The 25,797-nt window shown below is 36.0% G+C and overlaps 1 protein-coding gene across 1 annotated transcript in view; it reads left to right on the plus strand.

Annotated features, from left to right (window-relative positions):
* The first annotated feature begins 7,097 nt into the window (after positions 1-7,097).
* Positions 7,098-25,797, plus strand: part of LOC101889808 (proton-coupled amino acid transporter-like protein pathetic) — a 70,365-nt gene continuing 51,665 nt past the window's right edge. Inside the window, exon 1 of the mRNA XM_059131598.1 lies at positions 7,098-7,604. The gene's annotated coding sequence lies outside the window, so the exon portion shown is untranslated. The remainder of the gene's footprint in view (positions 7,605-25,797) is intronic.

Here is a 25,797-nt window from a genome sequence, read left to right on the forward strand (position 1 = left end):
TGTGGTATTTCCACAAAGTAGAAAAGAAAAACAGGAGCTCTAAGGGATCCAATAAAAAAGTGTATCTGCGCCACTTGATAAGTTCCAGATTCGCAAGTTGTTTAGAGTTTCTTGCTCCAGCAAGAATTTATTCCAAAAATCGTGGAAACAGGCAGAAAAAATGATTTCGCCCAAAATTTACAACCACGTTCGGAAAATTGTGCTTTTTTTCCGCAAATTAAGAAAAACTTCAAAGTTGTTTTTTTGATAAAAATTGTCGGTTATAATTGGCAAATAATTCAACTTTTATTTTCTAACTTTAAAATAACTTTACAAGTGAACAGCTTCGAGGTTAAGATAAAATGATCCAAAATGTCTCCTCAGTTACCCCCTTTTGTATCCTCGGCTAAAACCAATCAAAAACGGCTGAATAACCAATACTATCTTAAATTTCCGAAAACAATTATGGCGACTTTTCTAGCACAAAGACATGGTAAAAGCACTCAGTTGAGGTGTTGTGCATGTACAAATGTATGAAATAAGAACATACCAAAAAAAAAAAGGTTAAAGAAAGTTTCACCACTATCATCAAAAAAAATTATAGCATTTCCCCTTATGGCATATTATAGCATTCAGAAGTGAAGGTGAACTTCAATCTGCTATAATTTGTTGAAATTAAATTTTATGTTTCAAAATGAATTTAATTACCATTAAGAAAATAAAAAAAATTAAAAAGACAAAAAAAAAATAATAATAATGTCGGGGCTGGGATTTGAACCTGGTTCTCCCGGTCCATAGGCAGAAGCTCTTCCACTGAGCTATAACACATCTCGAAGTCGGTTCAGCTAAGTAAGATCAACATGCGATCGCGAACAGCATTATAGATTTAATGGAATGCATTAAGGGAAAAATGGCATTACATCAATGTAATGAACCAATAGAAACGTAACAAAGCAAACAAACAAAACAAAAAAAAAAAAACTATAGACTAGAATTTCACAACAACGAGATCAAACGGTTGAAGAGGCGATCATGTGGATCGAAAAGTACGATCTAGTAATTATGTGTAGTGATATGTAACTAAATGTTAATTAACATTGCGTTACACTGCAATGCTTCACCAGAGCTGTCCAATCCCTAGTTGTGAGGGTGCCAAAGAAAACATTAATATTTTTCAACTGAAAATCTATATGCGCCACTACAACTCCAGACAGAATAGTCCAACCGATTGATATCCGAAGATTTTGGTGGCCATTGTGCGCTGGAAATGAAGTGAGGAACCTCATTTTGTAACCATTCTTGGATGGCGCTTGCTGAGTGCGATGGTGCTGGGTTCTGTTAGGATGTCCAAGGTCTGTGGCAAAAATGTTTGCTTGCCCAAGGCTTTAATATACCCTCTAAAATATTTTCGCGATAATATTCGGCATTTATTCTGATTCCTCGGTCGATTAATACGGCCGGCGCTTGAGTTCTGGTGGCCAACCGAAGGTGCACATTTTCAGCTGACCTCTTTGGCAAGTAAATACGATCATTTTGTTTGTTTACAAACTGCTGGACTACGAATGTTTTCTCATCGGAGACGGAAAAAAACGAATTCGGCAGTTCACCACTTTCGGCAAAGCGAAGCAACTCTATAGCTCTTTTGAGTATATTTTCTTTCTGCTGCGGTGTAAGTTCTTGCACTTTTTGGAATTTTAATGGCTTTACGCCGAGCTCATTTTTCAATATTTGCGAATATGATCGATATGTTCATTTTGAGCCATTTTTCGGTCACTGCGATGCGGGTTTCGATCAAGTCGCTTCTTTACTTTTCGAACCATTTCTGCTAATGTTGCTCTTTTCTTCCGTCCATTTCCTTGACGTCGGGCTACGCTACCAGTATCACAGTAACAAGCGATGGTACGAGACACAAAAGATTTATTCACATTTAAATGCTGGAGTGCTCTAACGATAGCCACTTGTGGTTTTCCAGCCAAAAATAAAGAAATCACACTATCACGCTTGAATTCCATCACGAATAAATTTTTTTCTACAAAATATCACCAAAATGTTTTTGTACGCTTGTAAACAATATAATGAGCTGTCACTGGAATAATTTTAACAGACGTCGGACAAGTGGCTTAGAAATGACAGCAGTCTGAAGTTGGCTGCAGTTTTTTCATCTCCCCTATATTTGGTATTGGGCGAAGGAATAAAGCTGAAATCCTGAAATTAGATATTGAGCTTTCTGTTGGTATCTAGGTATAGTTTTGAAAATTAGTACACTAACTGTACGAAAAGAACTAAATTTTACTAAATTAGTATTGAGAGAAGAGATAGAGCTTGAATCCTGAAATTAGATTTGGACGACACTGTTGGTGTCTGTGGTTGAGAGTGGAACTGATTTTGGAAAATTTTGTCCAAAAATCGATGAACAATTTGTGAATTTTGAGTACTAAAATGAACTGTTGGAATCTAAAATTTTAACGTAGACTTTTGCAGACGAGGGCACTTGCTACTCAACAAAAAGACTCATTACAATATAAGTAGTTATTCTTGGCCACAAATATGTCGTTGTCAAAGAAAGGCTACTTTTTTTGGGCAAGAATAACTACTTATTCAAAATGATGATAGATTATTAATCTGATTTGTAATGAGTTGTGCTTAGGAACACTTCTAACCAACAATACCTACCGTAGGGTGCAAAATGTGCCGTCTAGACATACATATGTATGCATGAATGTAAGTATTTAAGTTCATTGTATCATCAAATCAAAGCATGTGCTCGTTTCTTTTAAGGTTAGATTTAAAAATGCCGACAAACAACAAATACAAAACGAAATACGAGGAGGGGAAAAACTATGAACAAACATTCCTTACAAACACAAGAAACAAACGAAGAACATAAACAAACCGCATGCAAGACGGCCGGGTGAACGAACATAAACATACACACAAAAAGCGAAGAGACAGAAAGAGGTTTTATTAAGAAGCCCATTGATGACGACATTCTGGTATAAATTTTGCATCAGCTATTTGGTGTTGACGAAAAAGAAGTAGAGAATTGAAAGAAAAACACTTTAGAGAAGAACACAATATGACATTAATCAAAGTATATGGTGGTGGAAGGCGCCAAACCGAGAAGAGAACATGATTATCCCAGGATATAAATTTTTAAAGAGGTTGCACAAAAAGGAAGAGAGAGTCCTTTTAAGGGTAACATAGAAAGCACGTGCACGTGGTAAAATAACATACAAAATTAATTTACATTTTATACGAAAATAAATGACAAATGTTTATTCCACCTTTTTAGTATTCCATAGATGGGCAAGTAGACACGCTAGCGTTGCTGTCTCTTATTCTCTGTCATAAGTAAAACATCAACAAACAGGCAAGTAATAATACTTTTCTACAATTGTTTATATAAAATAATTTTTGAGCTTATTTTGATTATATTTTTGCTTAAAAAATCATTAAATTAGTTAAAATTCAGCGCAGGACAGTTATTTAAAAATACTCTTAAGAATATCTCTTTCATTATTTTTCCCATCTATGGTATTCCCATTGACTGTTAAGTATTCCTATGGGGGCCTGCGACTCGGCCGGGAGAAATGTGACTGCTGCAAAAAAGAAAACCACCGGCTTAATAAATACACAACAACAACAAAAAAACCAAAAGTCATTAACAACATCATCATTAACATAGTACAGCTAAATAAGCAAAGACCACAACACCACCAAAACACCCCTCTTTTCAAGAGAGCCCATCACATGAGAGAAATTCTCAGCAGAAAAGCTCCCTTAAAAATTGCTGGGCATTTCTCTATAACAGGGGTGCTCAAAACCGTGTTCTAGAACATGAAGAGAAAAAAGAAATAATTTAAGAGAAAATTAAAATTCTGTTTTTCTTTATATTTTACTGTTCTATTTAATTGTTTTTAAACACGAATGTTTGCCAAAATAGTTTATAAAGCAAATGGATAAAAAATATTTGTATAAATAATGACTTAACACTGTTTTGTTCTTGATAGAGTCTATAACACTCTTATTAAATGTAACAGTTGGCATTTTACAGTGTTGCACTATGTGCGGGGAAAAACACGCTATTTGCATTTTGATTTGTTGAAATCGGAAAACGGCGTTTTAGCTGTAAATTTGCTGTTTGGTATGTAAATTTTTCAAGTAATGATAGTCCTAATTGAACCATGAATGAGGTCGTAACATGATAACAACAAAATTGAGAACATATTAAATTAAAAATATTTATTTTAATATATTTTAACAATTAAAAAGTTCGATTATTTAAATATATTTGGACCTCTTTTATGATTATTCAAATTGTTGACCCTCTATGGAGTATGTTCCGACGGAATGGGCCAATATTACCAATTTCGTATTGGACCTAAATAAATATGATATAATTTGTTGCGACGTGCCAGGTTTGGATTATATAGCGACTACTTCCTTCACTGTATATGAGATATGTGATTGTTAGAAAATGTTAAAATGTGTGTGACGTACCAGATATCGTATTTCAAACTTCATCTAATACAGATAAAAATATTTAAATGGGCAAAATTTCAAGGAAACCGAACATTTATATTCAATTTTATGCGAGATCATAAATTTCATATTTATCTCAGGTTTTTGGTTGAGAGAAATATTTAGAAATAGCAAGTTGTAAAGAATCGCTGACTTGTTTCGCAAGTTATGACAGATAAAAGTATTAAAACAGGCAACCCTTTGTGAGTAAGGTACCAGAAGGGGTTGGTAGATATATATCATCTTCACAACAAATCTTGCGCTAGCAAAAATATTTGGATGTGTGAGAGAGCGTTTTGTTTTTCAAAAATCTTGAACCCTATGTGTGGGAGGTACCAGAAGAAATGGTCCTATCTGTACTATCTTAATAACAGATCTTGTGTTTATGGAAATATTGAGATGTACCAAGTTTGATTCTTATTCTTATTTCTATTCTTATTCTTTCTCATTCTGTGCTGTAAAATATTTTTTTTGAACCTTTTGTGGGGGAGGTACCAGAAGGAGTGGACCGATATTGCCCATCTCCGAACTCGATCTAAGTTTGACAATAATACTACGATGTTCCAAGTTTGGACCAAATCGCGCGCACCAGCCAGACAGACAGACGGATGGATGGACGGACATGACTAGAAACGGAATTGGACTAAAGAGGCCTAGGATCTAATACCGTTATTTCGATGAAGCACGTTTTGGCCGTTTCAAATGATATACAGGATGAGAAAAAAAAAACTGCAACAAAGTCAAATGCCATTATTTTATTTAATTTTATTGATTGAAAGCAAAAAATGTCGGAAATAGCATCAAATTTTAGAATTAGTTTAGATTTGTTCGAATTGGTCACCTTTGGCACAAATTATGGCCTACAAACGGCCAATGCAACCGCCAAACGCTGTCCGAATGTTGCTCTGCGGTATTTTGGCGAAGCGCTTGCTTGAGGTGATCGACACTATGGTATTTTTTAGTGCCAACCTTACTTTCCAAAATACTCCAGACACAATAGTCCAACGGATTGGTAGCCGGAGATTTGGTGGCCAATGTGCGCTGGAAATGAAGCGAGGAACTTCATTTTGTAACCATTCTTGGGTGGCGCGTGCTGAGTGCGATGGTTCTGAGTTCTGTTGGAATGTCCAAGGTTTGCGGCCAAAATGTTTGCATCCCCAAGGCTTTAATACGCCTCCAGAACATTTTCGCCATAATATTCGGCATGTATTCTGATGCCACTGTCGATTAATACGAGCGGATGGCGACCATCGGCTGTTATGGCGGCCCACACCATCACCATGGCCGGCACTTGAGTTCTGGTGGCCAACCGAAGGTGCACATTTTCAGCTGACCTCTTTGGCAAATTAGCACGATCATTTTGTTTGTTTACAAACTGCTGGACCACGAATGTTTTCTCATCGGAGAAAACCAAATTCGGCAGTTCACCACTTTCGGCCAAGCGAAGCAACTCTTTAGCTCTTTTGAGTCTATTTTCTCTCTGTTGCGGTGTAAGTTCTTGCACTTTTTGGAATTTCAATGGCTTTACCCCGAGCTCATTTTTCAATATTTGCCGAATGGAATATTGCGATATGTTCAGCTTACGAGCCATATTTCAGCCACTGCGACGCGGGTCAATCATCGATCAAGTCGCTTCTTTATTTTCGGATCCATTTCTGCTGATGTTGCTGTTTTCTACCGTCCACTTCCTTGACGTCGGGCTACGCTACCAGTATCACGGTAACGAGCGATGGTACGAGACACAAAAGATTTATTAACATTTAAATGCTGGAGTGATCTAACGATAGCCTCTTGTGGTTTTCCAGCCAAATGTAAAGAAATCTCACTATCACGCTTGAATTCCATCACGATTAATTTTTTTTTTCTGGAAAATTCTCACCAAAATGCTTTTTTACGCCTGTAAACAATATAATGAGCTGTCACTGGAATAATTTTTACAGCTGTCGGGCGAGTGGCTTAGAAATGTCAGCAGTCTGAAGTTGGTTGCAGTTTTTTCTTCTCACCCTGTATACATAGACCTTGATTGGTTGGTTGTTCAAGAAAAACTTTGATAAATTGGCCTCTGGCGCGAGAACACCTTCTTTTTCAGCATTTTTATGACTTAATGTTTCATGACAATTTTTAAAATATGTATGCTGTTCCAGATAGCCGATAAAACATTACATTAATATTAATAAATAAAAAATACGTACACATTGATTTGTTGATAGTTAAGAAATCTAAGAAGAATCGACATCAAATTTAAAGTTGGTAAATCAATTACCAACCCAAAACATCCACATTTTAAGTGTTTTATTAACGCATTTTAAATATTGCATTGTTTAAAAATATAAGACAAAACTTGATAAAAAAACGTAATGAAATATCATGACAAAATTATAATTGTCGTTCTCCCTTAAAATTTCTCTTTTTCAATTTTCCTCACCACATTCAGCCTTAGCAGGGCTGTGTTAGCACATGAGTAGGCAAAAGAGAACGTTGAAGAGAAAAATGCATATTTAGAGTGGGTTGGTTGGCTTGCTTGCTCTCTCGCTCTCTATTTTGCCTCTATTTTACACAGTGCCACTACCATGCGGCAATGTTATATTAACACTCGTAACGCATTTTCTTCACAGTTTATGACGGTTCCCCTAACGGGTAGTTCCTTTCTACGCTTTACGGCACGGTGCTCGGAATATTGAGTTAATTTTTCGGTTTAATTTGCACATGTGTTTCTTGTGATCCAATAACCCAACCTTCGTTCTCCTTTTGATTGCCGAAAGTGAAGAAACAAAATCGAATTTATTTTGGTTAGAAAATTTTATTCGCCAGTCAACGAAGAAGTAAAGAAACCGTCTAAATTTTTTTCTCAAACAAACAAATTAAATATAAATAGCACAGAGAAGAGAGCGATTCTATTCGTGTTGTGTAAAATAAAAGGCGAGTGTCGTAAGAATCAAATTTAGGAAAGAACAAAAACGTTGCAACCCCATTTAGTGTTCCTCTAAAAATACTATCGGCCATTTTTGGAAAACAGAGACATTTGCTTTGGGACATAACAGACTGGCCACGTGCAAATTGTCATTGCATAAATATCTACAATATTTGTTGATCAAATAGGCAAAGTAAGTTTTATTTTTATGTCTAAGAGAAAAAAAAACCTATAAGCAGCGGTGCTCAAAACGGTGTTTTAGAACATGAAGAGAAAAAAGATATAATTTAAGAGAAAATTAAAATTCAGTTTTTATACCCTCCACCATACTATGGAGGGTATATTAATTTTGTCATTCCGTTTGTAACTCCTCGAAATACTCACGTCAGACCCAACAAAGTATATATATTCTTGATCAGCGTAAAATTCTAAGACGATTTAGCCATGTCCGTCTGTCTGTCTGTGTGTCTGTCTGTCTGTCTGTCCGTCTGTCTGTCTGTCTGTCTGTCTGTCTGTCTGTCTGTTGTAATCACGCTATCTTTCGAACAAATTGAGATAGAAGGCTAAAATTTTGCACACATGTATATTTTGCCAGTAGGCAGGTTAAGTTCGTAAATGGGTCATGTAGGTTCAAGTTTTCATATAGCCCCCATATAACGGTACCTCTCGATATTCGGTATTTTGATGATTTTAGCGACATTATTCACCGGAATTGTTTCAAATTTGGCATTTGAAGTTCGTAATGGATACTACAGCCTAAGACAGAAAATTATCTGTGCAGGTCCACGTCTTCGTATAGCCCCCATATAACGGTACCCCCCGATATTCGATATTTTGATGATTTTAGCGACATTGTTTACCGGAATCGTTTCAAATTTGGTATTTGAAGTTCGTAATAGGCACTGCAGCAGTAAACAGAAAATGGACCATGTAGGTCCACGTCTTCGTATAGGCCCCATATACCGTACCCCCCGATATTCGGTATTTTGATGATTTTAGCGACATTATTTACCGGGATTGTTTTAAATTTCGCATTTGAAGTTCGTAATGGATACTTCAGCCCATGCCAGAAAATTGTCTGTGCAGGTCCACGTCTTCGTATAGCCCCCATATAACGGTACCCCCTATATTCGGTATTTTGATGATTTTAGCTACATTATAAACAAATTTTTCTTCAAGTTTCGCATTTAAATGTTGTAATAACTTATGACAAAAGTTGCCTATGCAGGTATACGTCGTCGTATAGACATTCGGTATTTTTAAGATTTTAACAGAATTTTTAAAGGATTTTTTTATTTTATTTATTTATTTTTTTTTTGGAAATTGCCAAATTTATACCAAATGGTGGAGGGTATTAAAAGTTCGGCCCGGCCGAAGTTACAGCTTTTTTTACTTGTTCTTTATATTTTACGGTTCTATTTAATTGTTTTTAAACACAAATGTTTGCCAAAATAATTTATAAAGCAAATTGATAAAAAATATTTGTATAAATAATGACTTAACACTGTTTTGTTCTTGATTTAAATAAGCAAAGAGAAATTTGACTGAAAAGAGATATTTCTTCTTGAGCACCGCTGCTATAAGTAAAATAACAACAATAACAACAAATGTGGTCAAGTTCGCTGCTTTGAAATGTGTAGCCAAACATCAATTGTCTATGCTACACACACAGACTCATATGTAAAAGTATGAAGCTTGTGTGCGTGGCAAACCCTTGATGAAGGTGCGTCGATGTCATGCACATTGGGGCAGATGCCATAAAAAGTGAATAATTAAGACCGAAATTTATATTTCGGAACATAATTTAAGTTGAAGCCTTAATGGCATATTGTAGCTATTTGTGTGCAAAAATAAGTTGCGGCACCTTTTGTTAACGTAAAGTGAGCGTTGTATAAATGCATGTTTAATTATAGAAGAGTTATGCTTAAGCCATTTAACCTATGTTAGTAACAAGATTTGAATTAATAAAACGGTCACAGACTAATGGTGATTTGAAATGTATGTGCTGGAAAAAATATTAATCTTTACGAATTCTACAAATCTATATTTATGTTCAGTTACAGAAAAATAGTGGGGTACATATAGTATGGAGGGTATATTAAGTTTGTCATTCCGTTTGTAACACCTCGAAATACACATTTTAGACAGCATAAAATTCTATGTCGATTTAGCGATGTCCGTCTGTGGAAATCACTCTATCTTCCGAACTAAATGAAGTAGGTTGATAAAATTTTACTCTAATGTAGGAATTTTGTCTGTAGGAATTTTGGTATTGAAAATGGATGATGTAGGTCCACGTTTTGGTATAGCCTCCATATAATGATACCTCCCTTTTTTCGGTATTCTGGTGATTTAAGCGGCATTATTCATCGGAAATGTTTCAAATTTGGTATTTGAAGTTCGTAATGGGTACTACAGCCTATGACAGAAAATTGTCTGTGCAGGTTCACGTTTTCGTATAGCCCCCATATAATGGTACCTCCCAATATTTGGTATTTTGATGATTTTAGCGACATATTCACCGGAATTGTTTCAAATTTGGTATTTGAAGTTTGTAGTGAATACTACAGCCTAAGATAGAAAATTGTCTGTGCAGGTCCACGTTTTGGTATAGTCCCCATATAATGGTACCTTTCTATATTCAGTATTTTGATGATTTTAGCTAAATTATTCAAGTTTCGCATTTCAATGGCTTATGACAAAAGTAGCCTATGCTGATCCCCCTTGTTGAATAGAAAACGGCTACATTCGGTATTTTTAAGATTTTAATAGAATTTTTAACGAATTTTATTTTTTGAAAATTGCCAAATTCGTTCCAAATGATGGAGGGTATTCAGCTCGACCCGGCCGAACTTAAAGCTTTTTACTTGTTTCCCACGAGATCCAATAACATTGAATATAAGCAAACGTGTGAAAATTTTACTAGGGCGGTTTCCGAATAATAGCAACGTCGAATGGAATTCGTCAACAACGTATGAGAATAAAAATGGGACATTAGATAGTCAAAATATTGACACCAGCTTAAAATTTCGCTAATTAATGAAAGTTAGCGATGAAATTGAAGTTGTCGCTACGGCCTACCGATAGCAATGATGTTAACTTTAACTTGTTTTTTATATCAAAATTTTGCGTTAGAAATTTTTTGTTGCTATCTCAAAAATGAGTTAGAGAATCCCACTGCAGGTGGATAACAATATACTTAGCAATGTTAGGTAATTAAAATTGCAAAATCATTATTTAATTAATTGAAAAAGTCAATGGACCTCAATTTTGAGCTCAAAATTTTGGTTTTCGGAAAATTTGATTCGTTATCCTGCTCTGTAATTATGTTTTCATATCCTCCACAATACTATGGAGTTTATTTTAACTGTGTCCTTTCGTTTATAACTCCTGGAAGCAACCCACAAAATATACAAATTCTTGATGAGCGTTGATATTCTATGGCAATTTAGTCATGCCTCCCGTCCGTTTGTTTGTCCGTCTGTGGAAATCATTCTAGCTTCCGAACGGAAAGAATTATGTAGCCCAGTCCTTTGTAATCACGCTAGAGTTAAAACAAATAAAGATAGAAAGCTAAAATTTTGCACCGATGGAATTGGTTTACAATTCACACAAGGAGTTCCTTCTAAGTACTTTACCCCTTGATATAGAACTGTCTATATAGGTCCACGATATCGTATATCCTCCATATAACTGTATTTATCGGCATTTATATGATTGTAGTCACATTTTTCAATGACATTGCCTAAAATACTACACAAGGAGTTCTCTGTGAGTACTTTATCCCCTGAAAGAGAATTTTCTATATAGGTCCACGATATCGTATAGCCCCCATACAATGGAGCTCTCTGCTATTCGTTAGTGTGATAAATTTAGCCACATTTTTCAATGGAACAGTCTTAAAATCCACACAAGGAGTACCGTCTCAGCACTTTGGCCCCTGGAAGAGTATTGTCTATATAGGTCCCCCCATATAACTGTACTTTCCGACATTCGGTATTTTGATGATTTTAGTCACATTTTTCAATGGCATTGTCTAAAATTGTACACAAGGAGTTTTATGTGAGTACTTTAACCCCCTGAAAGAGAATTTTCTATATAGGTCTACGATATCGTATAGCCCCCATAAAATGGTGCCCCCAATATTCGGTATTTTGATGACTTTAGCCACATTTCACAATGGAATAGTCTGAGTAATTTACCCCCCCTGGAAGAGTATTGCCTATATAGGTCTACGTTTTAATATAGCACCCATATAACGCCACACCTAGATATTCGGTATTTCCAGGTTTTTTTTGCGATACTATTTACAGGAATTGCGTCAAGTTTTGTATTTGAAGTCCCTAATGGGTATTACAACTTATGACGGAAATTTGTCTATGCAGGTAACGGTATCTCCTTTTGTTCGGAATTTTGATGACATCTGTTCCGAATCGTTACAACAGTCTATGACAAAAAATTACTTATCCAGCACCACGTTTTCGTATTGCCCCCAAGTTCCTTCCTATGAGTAGATTTGCAAATATTATACGATTTCCCACAGGTTCTTTTTAAAAGTAGATTTGCAAAACACAAGGATAAGGTTAAACCCAAATTAAGTAGATCAAAACCAAAATTTGTGGCTACAAACTTTGGAGAAATTGCCGCATTAGAGACGATAATAAGCCACTGTGTTCCGGAATAAAAAAATCATTCCTAAATTCTGAGTAACCTAGCTTTACTTAGTTCCAACGTGTTTTATCCTTGTGTGGTTTTGCGGTTTTCAAATATTACTTTTTTTTCCCCATTCACTTAAATTTCGTATAGATTTCTAACTACAAAACTTTCAAATGCAAAACTATCAACTATGCCAGCCAAGTGATTTCCAGTGTAAATGAAAAAGATGATGCAATACAAATGTTAGATTTCATATTATCCTGTATGTCCTCATTGAAATTGACTATTTATTCTTCAGGACATAAGTGTGGTTGAATTCGCTCTCGGCCTCTCTGTCTCAACTCAAACTCTCTTTAGCATTGTTACCGGCAAATGTCAGAATATGAAATAAAAGCAAAGGGAAAAATATCTTGTGAACAGCTGACTGACTGACGTTGAGAAAGAAAACAAAAACAACAAGAACAACAGTCATTGCATGGCTTGAATGATAAACATTTTTTCTACCTCAATTATAAAAAATAACTGAAATACAAAACAATTAAATAGTAATTTCAAATAGAAAGTAACTATAAAAAAAAAAAACAATAACTCACTGAAACGAACATGAAACAAATGTATTGATGGAACTGTACTTTTAATGATCCGAAATAAGGTATTAAGGCATATAATTTCAACAACACGTTTCAAACTTTTTTTTTGTATCTGCTCCCAATCTAGCTGGGTCATCTTTATTCAACACCTCTGTTGTTGGTGTTCCACCAAATGTCATTTGGTCGATAAATTTGGGCCACAAAAACACCAAATGTCCAACACACAACAGAGAATGGTAATTTTCATTTTCACAGGCTAAAACAGGTAACATAACCACATGTACAAACAACCAAACTGGAAAAGTAAAACAAACAAAGTCCGCTGGAAAACAGTGGGTGATGGATTTAGATATGAAACAACAATGCGCGTCTTTTTGTCTAAATAAAAATTAGGGGAAATGGAAAACAGTTGTCATTTTCTCATCAATTGGCCTGGCCGTCAATGTAACATCACGCACACACACACAGACATTATTTTACCTATTTTTAGCCATAGGCAATAGCCAAAGACAATGTGCCAGTTTTCTATTGATGGTCATTGCTATCTTAGGAAATGTGAGGCATGAGGATGATGATCACAATTCCACATAGTATTTTGGAATTTTTCTTGTTGTTAACTCAAAAATTATTTTGTTCTGATCGTTAGAAAAGTAAAATATTGAAAATTTCTTGAAAATAATGATATTATTTTAGTTACATTTTTATACCCTCCACCATAGTATGGAGGGTGTATTAAGTTTGTCATTCCGTTAGTAACACCTCGAAATATAGATTTTAGACCCCACAATATATATACATATATTCTTGATCAGCATAAAATTCTATGTCGATTTAATGATGACCGTCCGTCTCTCTGTGAAAATCACTCTAGCTTCCGAACGAATTGAAGTAGGTTGATAAAATTTTACTCAAATGTGTGTTTCGTCTGCAGGACTTTTGGTATTGAAAATGAGCTATATACATCCACGTTTAGTTATAGCCCCCATATAACGGTACCTCCTCATATTCGGTATTTTGCGGATTTCAACGACAGTATTCATCGGAATTATTTCAAATTTCGTATTTGAATCTCCTAATCAGTACTTCTGTCTATTACAGAAAATTGTCTATTCAAGTCCAGGTCTTCGTATAGCCCCCATATAACGGTACCTCCCTAAATTCGGTATTTCTATGATTTCAGCGACATTATTCACGGGAATTGTTTCAAATTTGGTATTCGAAGTTTGTAATGGGTACTACATCCTATGCCCTAAAATGTTGTATGCTGGTCCACGTCTTCGTATAGCTCCCATATAACGGTACCTCCTCATATTGGGTATTTTGCTGATTTCAGCGACATTATTCACCGGAATTGTTTCAAATTTCGTATTTGAAGTTCCTAATGGGTACTACAGTCTATGACAGAAAATTGTCTATGCAAATCCAGGTCTTCGTATAACCCCTATATAACGGTACCTCCCTATATTCGGTATTTTACTGATTTCAGCGACATTACATGGTGAGATAAAAAAAAAAACTTCAAACAAAGTCAAACGCAATAATTTTTATTTTTTTTAAATTGTATTGAGGTAAAGCAATAAATGTCGGAAATAGCATCAAATTTTAGAATAAGTTTAGATTTGTTCGAATTGGTCACCTTTGGAACGAATTATGGCCTTCAAACGGCCAATGAAACCGTCACACGCTACCTGAATGTTGCTCTGCGGTATTTTGACCCATTCCCGGCGAAACGCTTGCTTAAGGTGATCGACACTTTGATATTTTTTAGTGCCAACCTTGCTTTCCAAAATACTCAAGACACAATAGTCCAACGGATTGATATCCGGATGTTTTGGTGGCCATTGTTCGCTGGAAATGAAGCGAGGAACCTCATTTTGTAACCATTCTTGGGTGACGCGTGTCGAGTGCATCAAATTTTAGAATAAGTTTAGATTTGTTCGAATTGGTCACCTTTAGCACGAATTATGGCACTCAAACGGCCAATGAAACCGTCACACGCTGCCCGAACGTTACTCTGCGGTATTTTCCCGGCGAAGCTCTTTCTTGAGGTGATCGACACTTCGGTATTTTTTAGTGCCAACCTTGTTTTCCAAAATACTCCATACACAATATTCCAACGGACTGGTATTCTGAGATTTTGGTGTGCGCTGGAAACGGATGGCGCATGCTGAGTCCTGTTGTCAAAGGTCTGCGGCCAAAATGTTTGCGTTCCCAAGGCTTTATACACTCTCCAGAATATTTTCGCGATAATATTCGGCATTTATTCGGATGCCACGTTCGATTAATATGAACGGAGAGCGACCATCGGCTGTTATGGCGGACTAAACCATCACCATGGTCGGCGCTTGAGTTCTGGTGGCCAACCGAAGGTGCACATTTTCAGCTGACTTCTTTGGCAAGTAAACACGATCATTTTGTTTGTTTACAAGCTGCTGGACAACGAATGTTTTCTCATCGGAGAAAACCAAATTCGGCAGATCACCACTTTCGGCCAAGCGAACCAACACTTTAGCTCTTTTGAGTCTATTTTCTTTCTCTTGCGGTGTATTGTCTTGCACTTTTTGGAATTTCAATGGCTCTATCCCGAGCTCATTTTTCAATACTTTCCGAATGGAATATTGGGATATGTTCAGCTCACGAGCCATTTTCGGCCACTGCGACGCGGGTTTCGGTCAAGTCGCTTCTTTACTTTTCGAACCATTTCTGTTGATGTTGCTGTTTTCTTCCGTCCACTTCCTTGACGTCGGGCTATGCTACCAGTATCACGGTAACGAGCGATGGTACGAGACACAAACGATTTATTCACATTTAAATGCTGGAATGCTCTAACGATAGCCACTTATGATTATTCAGCCAAATATAAAGAAATCACACTATCATGCTTGAATTCCATCACGAATAACTTTTTTTTCTGAAAAATTCTTCCCAAAATGCTTTTGTTCGCTTGTAAACAATATAATGAGCTGTCACTGGAATAATTTTAACAGCTGTCGAACGAGTGGCTTAGAAATGACAGCAGTCTGAAGTTGGTTGCAGTGTTTTCATCTCAGCCTGTATGACTCTTAACACGATGTTGACACTGTCCTTAAGGGGTTAAAAAAGTTAGGGCGATTTCAACAATTTTACGTGTTAATTATTACCGAAAAAACAGAGACCCTAGTAAGACTTTCAGTATCGATAAACCAATCTTCTTGAGGTTTTTCGCATAATATTGTGTATTTCTCTATTGTTAAAGAATCGAATTTTGGTTTAAGCATTTTTTTATAAGGTTTGTTAAAATTTGACTAATGTTGATGGTTTTAAGTTATACATTTAAAGAGATTAATATATTATTTTTCGAATTTCTCAAATCACTTCACTGGTAAATTTTTGGCTCCTTTTCTTATCTGTCAATACAAATCCTACTTGAAAATCTCAAAGTAAATATTTTCACAATAAATAAATCACCAAAAATTAAAAACATCACAACGTCTCGTCTAATTAACGTAATATTTTTTTTGTTATTGTTGTATAATAAATGAAATGCATTTGCAATTCTACGCCCGTAAACTAAACAAAAACAACAGCTGTAATCGTTGTGCATTCAGCCTAAGCTGTTTAGAATTTAAATCAACAAAAATTACAAAAAAAAAAAAAACTGAAATTAAAATTGATTTTTCTTTTGTAATAGTTTTACAATAAAATAAAAATGGTTAGGACCTTTTCTGTCTGCCAGCCTCTCGTTCTAACGCCCATCGAATATTGATATTTTTCCAACACATGTTTTTGCTTTTACTTGCCTATTTCGTCAAGAGACAAGACAATGCCTGCACCTGTTTTCAAAATAGAATAGGAAAAAAATAAGAACTGTACTCTTTTCGCATATTAACGACATAACAAAATGCTGCGGACGTAATCTATTTTTCGCCCACAACCCGCCCTTGCCTTATTTTCTCCGTTGCTGCTATTTTCGCGATCTCTTGGCATATTTCTCAAAATCATTAGAATTATTCTAATTTTTAAAAATAATGACAAATTTTAAATCTTGAACATCATCATTATCACCATCATTATCATGGGAATCACGATGGAAGGTGTCAATCCATGCTAAGTACTTTTATTTTTATGCCAAACGCACATGACAAACAACCGTACATTTATAGGAGGAGTATTTGGGCCAAGCAAACGATATGATGACACTCAGCTGGGTTGGATGTGTTTGGTTGGTTTGGTGGTTGCCAATGACAATTAACACCTTTTGTTGTTTTTTTTTGTATAAATTTGCGTCACATAGCTGTCATTCCGGGTCATGTTATGTGTTTTTTTTGAGTTTTCAAAAGATTAATCAACAAGTTTTACTGGCAGTGGATGAGGAAAAACGTAGAGATCACAGGTTATTTATGGTCACAGTAAAACACGAATCAGTAAACAAAATTATTTTTCCCATACGCTTTCACTCTTAGAGTCAACTTTTACTCTAGTTCGAGCATTTCGACTTTCAACTCTTTTCTTTTCCAAACAGGAGCAAAACGAGAGGGCTTCCATATAATACAGAAGGAATGGAGAGTAAATTTCGTATAAAACTCCTACACTTATTTTACTCGCGAGTAAAAACCGGTAAATTTAAAATTTACTCTCAGAGTAAATTTTTGCTCTAGTTCGAGCATTTCGACTTCCAACTCTTGGTTTTCAAACACGAGAGCGCTTCCATATAAAACAGAAGAGTGGGGAGTAAACTTCGTATAATTCTCCTACTCTTATGGCTGGCTCTTTGTAGTTAACGGCCAGATAAGACATTATGTTAGAGTCATATGTCAAGTGACTTTATCACATTTTATATTTTACAATTTTTATAGCATAAATTGAGGCGCTGTATAACATAAAAACCACAAAGACACTTGTATGTTATGTATTCTATACATATATCATATTATAAACGTATACACTATACTATATATTATTAATTTATATAATACTATAAAAACTTTCGTTTTACATTACAATTTCTGAGGAGCGTCTAGAAGTATTCCATAAAAATTGTAGATATTTGATGATATTTTACTCTAGCATTATATGTATCGGGCCTTTGTGGTACAAATTAACAAGGTGCTTGGAAATTACAAGCACGACTGAATAATCTTGAAATTTTGCACGAGAGTCAGTCTTGGTGCTTAGGCGTGGGTTTTTGGAAATTCGTACTAAAAGGTTACGAGTTAAGTACTAAAATGTATAAAATATTGAATAACTTTTATTAGACAAACGAAATGAGCTAGAATTCTGAAATTTGCAATGAAAGTCACTGATTGAGTGAATGTACCAAAGGGTTTTTGGAAATTCGAACTTTAGGGTTACGAAAAGTTCTAATATGGTACTAAACTTCTTAAATGGTATCATTTGGTATTATATGAACGGATAAAGCTAAAAACTTGAAGGTTTGGTGTGAGAATCAAGTTTGGCAAGGAAGTTTGATACATGAAGACGGTTTTTAAAATGTGTACTAAGTGTACTATCTATACTAAATGGTACTAAATTTAGTAAAGTTCGTTTTAGGATGAACAGATGAAGTTGGAATTTTGAAATTTTGTATTGGACTCCCTGTTGGTGGTAGGTTTGTGATAAAGAGGTGCTTTAGGAAATGTGTGCTACAAGTGCACGAAAAGTACTAAATAGTACTATATTTGGTACATTTGGCTTGAAATCTGAAATTTGGTATTAGGTTCGCTGTTCATGTGTAGTCTGGACATATGTAGGTGGTTTCGGAAATGTGTACAATAGTCGTGCGAAAATTACTGAATGGTACTATATTTGGGTTTGGGTGAAAGGATGGAGATACAATTATGAAATTTGATATTTAGATTACTGATGATATCTAATTTAAGATTTGGGTGTGGTTTGGAAATGTGTCCTATAATTGTTCGAAAAGTACTTGATGGTACAAAATTTGGTATTGAATGAGATGGAATCCTTAAATTTGACATTGACGTCTCTGTTGGTTTCTGGAATTGACACATGCAGGTGGTTTTTGGAAATGTGTACTATAATTGCAAGAAAAGTACTAAATAGTACTATATTTGGGATTGAGTAAAGGGATGAAGATAAAATTCTGAAATTTGATATTTAGATTACTGTGTTTGAGTATTGGCTGTGGTTTGGAAATGCTTCCTATATTTGTACGAAAAGTACTAAATTTGGTATTGGGAAATAGAGCTGGATTGGAAGGGAGCTGACCTTCAAACGGCCAATGAAAGCGTCACACGCTGCCCGAATGTTGGCCTGCGGTATGTTGGCCCATTCCCGGCGAAGCGCTTGCTTGAGGTGATCGAGACTTTGGTATTTTTTAGTGTCAACCTTGCTTTCCAAAATACTCCGGACACAATAGTCCAACGGATTGGTATCCGCAGATTTTGGTGGCCATTGTGCGCTGGATATGAAGTGAGGAACCTCATTTTGTAACCATTCATGGGTGGCGCGTGCTGAGTGCGATGGTGCTGAGTCCTGTTGGAATGTCAAAGGTCTGCGGCCAAAATGTTTGCGTGCCCAAGGCTTTAATACACCCTCCGGAATATTTTTGCGATAATATTCGGCATTTATTCTGATGCCACGGTCGATTAATACGCGGCAGAGTGCTACCATCGGCTGTTATGGCGGCTCACACCATCACCACACCATTATGGCGGCTCACACGCTTGAGTTCTGGTGGCCAACCGAAGGTGACATTTTCAGCTGACCTCTTTGGCAAGTAAACACGATCATTTTGTTTGTTTATAAATAGCTGGACAACGGATGTTTTCTCATCGGAACAAACCAAATTCGGCAGTTCACCACTTTCGACCAAGCGAAGCAACTCTTTAGCTCTTTTGAGTCTATTATCTTTCCGATGCTGTGTAAGTTCTTGCACTTTTTGGAATTTCAATGGTTTTACCCCGAGCTCATTTTTCAATATTTGCCGAATGTTGCGAATATTGCGATATGTTCAGCTCACGAGCCATTTTTGGCCACTGCGACGCGGATTTCGATCAAGTCGCTTCCTTACTTTTTGAACCATTTCTGCTGCTGTTGCTGTTTTCTTCCGTCTACTTCCTTGACGTCGGGCTACGAATTCTCACCAAAATGCTTTTGTACGCTTGTAAACAATATAATAAGCTGTCACTGGAATAATTTTAACAGCTGTCAGACGAGTGGCTTAGAAATGACAGCAGTCTGAAGTTTGTTACAGTGTTTTCATCTCACCCTGTATATTGTTTCTGCTGGTGATTTTAGAATATCAAATTTCTGTAATGTTCCTAATGAATTTTTGTCATGTCATCGGCCATCTGTTGCCTATAGGTATACTACCCTTTGCCAAGTAAAGGACAACACTAAAAATCAATCGTTGAAGGTTTTTTGCATCCACACCTTTTTTTAGTTATCTCAAAAAATAATCCTCTTTTGCTCGAAGGCCACAAAATAATATCACATTCGCTACTTAGTTATTGAATGAAATAATGACAGTCATTTCAATGAGTACGCCAACAAATATTCAATCTTTACAAATGCAATAAACACTTCAGATTGTTATTTTGCATTTGCGTTGATAATAAAGATCTAAGTGTTTATGGTTTATGAAAATGATATAACAATGAAATATTGAATATGTGTCTGTCAGCATGATGTTAGGATTTATTTTCGAATTCCCTATTAGAAAAATCGTTGAAAACTGACATGATTTGTTTTTTTTTTTTGGATACATTGCAACCTGTCCGTCCATTTTTTTTTTTACATTTTCGATCCTTTTTCTAGGTAATTAATATATGTACACAATTCGCATACGATACCAATAAACACAATGAGAATACCCGGAACATTTGACTTATGGTCATCCATCAATTTTCACATAACCGACACAAATCCCCTTATGAGACCGTCTTTTCAATTATCTATGACCATAAACAATGTCCAAGGTACTAGGACAAAAGCAGACACACAAACACACACATGTCTAATCCCTTGAAGGCCGTACGTACCCACACCTAAGCCACACCACCTATTCTATGAAATAATATGCAAGAAAACCAAACAATTGCGTCAACCTTTTTCGAAAGTGCGCCTGAACTGAATTTGTAAAGAAACCTAAATGCGATAGGAAAGGTAAATTACTTGAAGACGATATAACCATGTCTCTTTTAGGCATCATGCCAGCGAAACTACACATGTCTGTCTCCCTAGATAAGATACCTACTGTCAGACTAACAAAAATTAAAATTTGCCACACTTAGTTGTTTTGTTTTTCATTCTTTTCCGAAGAAATTGTTAATGTAATTGAATTGTTATCGAAAAATGGGAACACAAAAACCCAAACAAATTCTCCTTCGTCATGATGACTTTGTATGTTCGACAACAAACATTTTGTACAAAAACATGCAATTTTAATTGAAAAGTGAAGTGAAACAAAGAAAATCGCTATATGATACGCAGACATTTTCCCAATATTTGAAAATAATTGTTTATTTAAATGACACAGGAAAATAAATTGCGTTTTGCTTTGGTAAGGAGGGAAAATAATTAAGAAATTTGGTAAACAATATTTTAAGAATTGCGTTGTTCAAAATGTTTGTTTATCCAAAATATCCAATATATTTCAAGTTTTCATATGTTTTAATGCCCAATTACACATCATGTTAGAGTCATATGTAAAGGGCCTCTTTTATAATTTATATTTTACATTTTTATGGCATACTTTAAGGAGCTCCCAACAATTTTGCAACTTAAAAGTAAAGATATAGAATACGTTAAGTATATTTATATTACACTATTAAGCGCCCACCACCATTTAGAAGGAATTTGAAAAATTTCCACAATTTTTCCGAAAAATACCGTTTGAATGATGAGCTTTTTGCGAGGGACATACGAAGACGCTGACCTGCCTAAATAATTTTTTGTCATAGGCTTCAGTTTCCCATTAAGATCTTCAAATATGAAATTTAAAACAATTCGGGTGAATGATGTCGTTAAAATCATCAAAATTCCGAATATCGGGAGGTACCGTTATATGGGGGCTATACGAAGTCTTGGACCTGCATAGACAATTCTCTGTCGCAGGCTGTAGTATCCATTACAAAATTCAAATTCCAAATTTGAAATTGTTCCGGTAAATAATGTCGCTAAAATCATCAAAATACCGAATATCGTGAGGTACCGTTATTTGGGGGCTATACGAAGACCTTGACCTGCATAGACAATTTTCTGTCGCAGGCTGTAGTACCCATTACAAACTTCGAATACGAAATTTGAAACAATTCGAACAAATAATGTCGTTAAAGTCGTCAAAATCGGGAGGTCCTTATATGGAGGCTATACGAACACGTGGACTGACATGACCCATTGCCGCTGGGAAAATACAAAATAGAAGGCTAAAATTTGCAAAATTTTAGCCTTTTATCGCATTTTGTTCGAAAGATAGTGTGATTGCAACAGACAGAGACACAAGCACACAGACAGACGGACATCGCTAAATCGTCTTAGAATTTTACGATGATCTAGAATACATACAGGGCGAGATAAAAAAACTGCCACAAAGTAAACCCCATAATTTTTACATTTTTTTAAATTTTATTGAATGAAAGCGAAAAATATCGGAAATAGCATCAAATTTTAGAATAAGTTTAGATTTGTTCGAATTGTCCACCTTTGGCACAAATTATGACCTTCAAACGGCCAATGAAACCGTCACACGCTGCCCGAATGTCTGCGGTATTTTGGCCTATTCCCGGCGAAGCGTTTGCTTGAGATGATCGACACTTTGGTATTTTTTAGTGCCAACCCTGCTTTCCAAATTACTCCAGACACAATAGTCCAACGGATTGGTATCCGGAGATTTTAATGACCATTGTGCTCTTGAAATGAAGCGAGGAACCTCATTTTGTAACCATTCTTGGGTGGTGCGTGCTGAGTGCGTTGGTGCTGAGTCCTGTTGGAATTTCCAAGGTCTGCGGCCAAAATGTTTGCGTGCCCAAGGCTTTAATACACCCTCCAAAATATTTTCGCGATAATATTCGGCATTTATTCTATTCGATTAATACGAGCGGAGAGCGACCATCGGCTGTTTGTGCGGCCCACACCATCACCATGGCCGGCGCTTGAGTTCTGGTGGCCAACCGAAGGTGCACATTTTCAGCTGACCTCTTTGGCAGGTAAACACGATCATTTTATTTGTTTACAAACTGCTGGACAACAATTCGGCAGTTCACCACTTTCGGCCAAGCGAAGCAACTCTTTAGCTCATTTGAGTCTATTTTCTTTCTGTTGCGGTGTAAATTTTTGCACTTTTTGGAATTTCAATGGCTTTACCGTGAGCTCATTTTTCAATATTTGCCGAATGTTGCGATATGTTCAGCTCACGAGCCTTTTTTCGCCTACTGCGACGCGTGGTTCGATCAAGTCGCTTCCTTACTTTTCGAACCATTTCTGCTGATGTTGCTGATTTTTTCCGTCCACTTCCTTGACGTCGGGCTACGCTACCAGTATCACGGTAACGAGCGATGGTATGAGACACAAAAGATTTATTCAAATTTAAATGCTGGAGTGCTCTAACGATAGCCACTTGTGGTTTTCCAGCCAAATATAAAGAAATCAAAATATCACGCTTGAATTCTATCACGAATAATTTTTTTTTTCTGAAATATTCTCACCAAAATGATTTTGTACGCTTGTAAACAATATAATGAGCTGTCACTAGAATAATTTTAACAGCTGTCGGACGAGTGGCTTAGAAATGACAGCAGTCTGAAGTTGGTTACAGTTTTTTCATCTCACCCTGTATTGTCTAATAGAAAAATTGAATGGCAATATGCATATGCATCCCATCTTTATGGTTTTAGGTCTTTTCTATAATTTTGCGCCGAAAACTATGCAATATGGACAAAAAGCCCCACCTAAAATCATATACCAAAACTGCAGTATAGATGACGTTTACCCTAAAGTGTAGGGATTCTACCAAACTCAGAAAGAGTTTTGTGCATTATTAAAGATAAAGATAATCTCGACAAGGGTACAGACATATTGATTTGATTTTGTACCCATTTTTAAGGAATAACTCAAGGCTTTTTTCCACCTTCTTATAATGTAAAGATTTGCCACTGTTTATTTATATAGAAATTCTTTGGCAATACGTCATAACTTCCAGGAAGCCGAAATATGATGTAGGACTCTTCGTCATTTGTCTGCATCCAGTATTCGTCGTCCATTTTCCCCCTTGTGTGCGGAAATACAATTTCACAATAGAAAATATTTGAAATTTTTATTACAATTCCACAGAATAAACTAACGAAATCCCAAATTCCTATGAAATAAAATTTTTTTCCCCCATTCACAAACCAAAAATATTCTTATCATTAACAACAACAGCATTATTTTTGTTTAGATAATATCGCAGCAAAGGGGTATGTGATTGGATCCCCCAAACCATGTGCTCCGGCTGCCACCTTCAGTGAACCATGAGTCAACTTTTTATGTTGTTTATTTAACAAAATACGCAACAACCAAATAACGGAAACCCAATTCCCTATTTTGTATTCGTTGGTAATGATAAAGCTTCCATTTCCTCCTGTTCGCCAGTTAGGTTGTTGGTGTGAAAACTCTTTGATAAGTTTTGCGCATGTTTGTTAATATTTTCACTCAAAGTCAAGGGGTAAGGTTTTGCAACAAAGAAGCCGAATTCATTCATACGCTAATGGATTGCCGCCTCTCTTTATCAATATGCAAAAACAAAGAGTGACGTCAAAACTGCTAAACCCACGACATGGAATGGAAAGAGATACCGTTTTACTGCATTGTTATGTGGGACAATGGGAATGACATCGTGGGGAAAGTAGGCGATAACTCTTTGGTTTTCCGTGCCACCTACTATGCCGCCTCATGTCCAAGAATTTTTGTAATGGTTCGTATATATCGATAAATGATGCATGTAATTATATGATAATGACATGCAAGGCTGGTAAAATTTGATTTTTACTACGTCAAATTGTTATTTGTTCGGCGTTGTAATTTTTATCAGCATACGACATTTATCAGCTTAACATAAAAACATAAAAAAAACAAAGAAGAAGAAGAGTCCGTATAGGGCCTTCTTCCTTAAAAGGGATTTTTTTCTTTCTTCGGAAGTTTTTTTTTTTTAAAGAAGAGCTAAGCGACATATCTTTTCTACCAGAGATCTTTAAAGGACCTAATATTTAGAGATGATCTTCGGGAAGCATTCTATTTTGCGCACCTTGAAAGCACATTTTTTTCTACAGAAGGCCTTGAAAAGTTATTGAAGATATTAATTTGGCCACAAAAATGTCTTTTATGTACTGAAACCTGCTGAATTGAAAGCAAAAGTGGAGACTGAATATAGTTTAGAAATGGGAGGCTAGGAAATGGTTTTCCACATAGACTAAATTGACCCTTCATTATACCCTACACCACAAGGTGGTCAGGCTATTATGTATTTATGCATTTGTTTGTAACAGGCAAAAGGAAACGAGATAGACCCACAGTTCCATAGTTTCTATGATCTGCATAGAATCACAGTCAATCTGAGTCGATTTATGCATGTCTGCCTGTCCATGTATTTTTGTAAACAAAGTACAGGTCGTATTTATTGCCCGATCCAGACTAAATTTTTGCACAATTCATTTGTTTGGCCCAAGGACGAACCCTATTAAAATTGGAGTCAAAATTTAGATATTGCTCCCATATATATCTTCGTCCGATTTGCCTTTTATTGTCCATCAAACCTGTAATATCAGCCCAAATAGAATGGAATTTTGCACATACGACCAAATTAAGCCTGGAAATAAGTATGACGAATTTTGTCAAAATCGGTTCAGATACAGTGTGAGATGAAAAAACTACAACAAACTTCAGACTACTGTAATTTTTAAGCCACTCGTCCTTCAGCTGTTAGAATTATTCCAGTGACACCTCATTATATTGTTTACAAGCGTACAAAAGCATTTTGGTGAGAATTTTCCAGAAAAAAAGTTATTCGTGATGGAATTCAAGCGTGATAGTGTGATTTCTTTATATTTGGCTGGAAAACCACAAGTGGCTATCGTTAGAGCACTCCAGCATTTAAATTTGAATAAATCTTTTGTGTCTCGTACCATCGCTCGTTACCGTGATACTGATACTGGTAGCGTAGCC

Source organism: Musca domestica, unplaced genomic scaffold (genome assembly GCF_030504385.1).
Source record: "Musca domestica strain aabys unplaced genomic scaffold, Musca_domestica.polishedcontigs.V.1.1 9, whole genome shotgun sequence".
Classification (NCBI taxonomy): Eukaryota; Metazoa; Arthropoda; class Insecta; order Diptera; family Muscidae; genus Musca; species Musca domestica.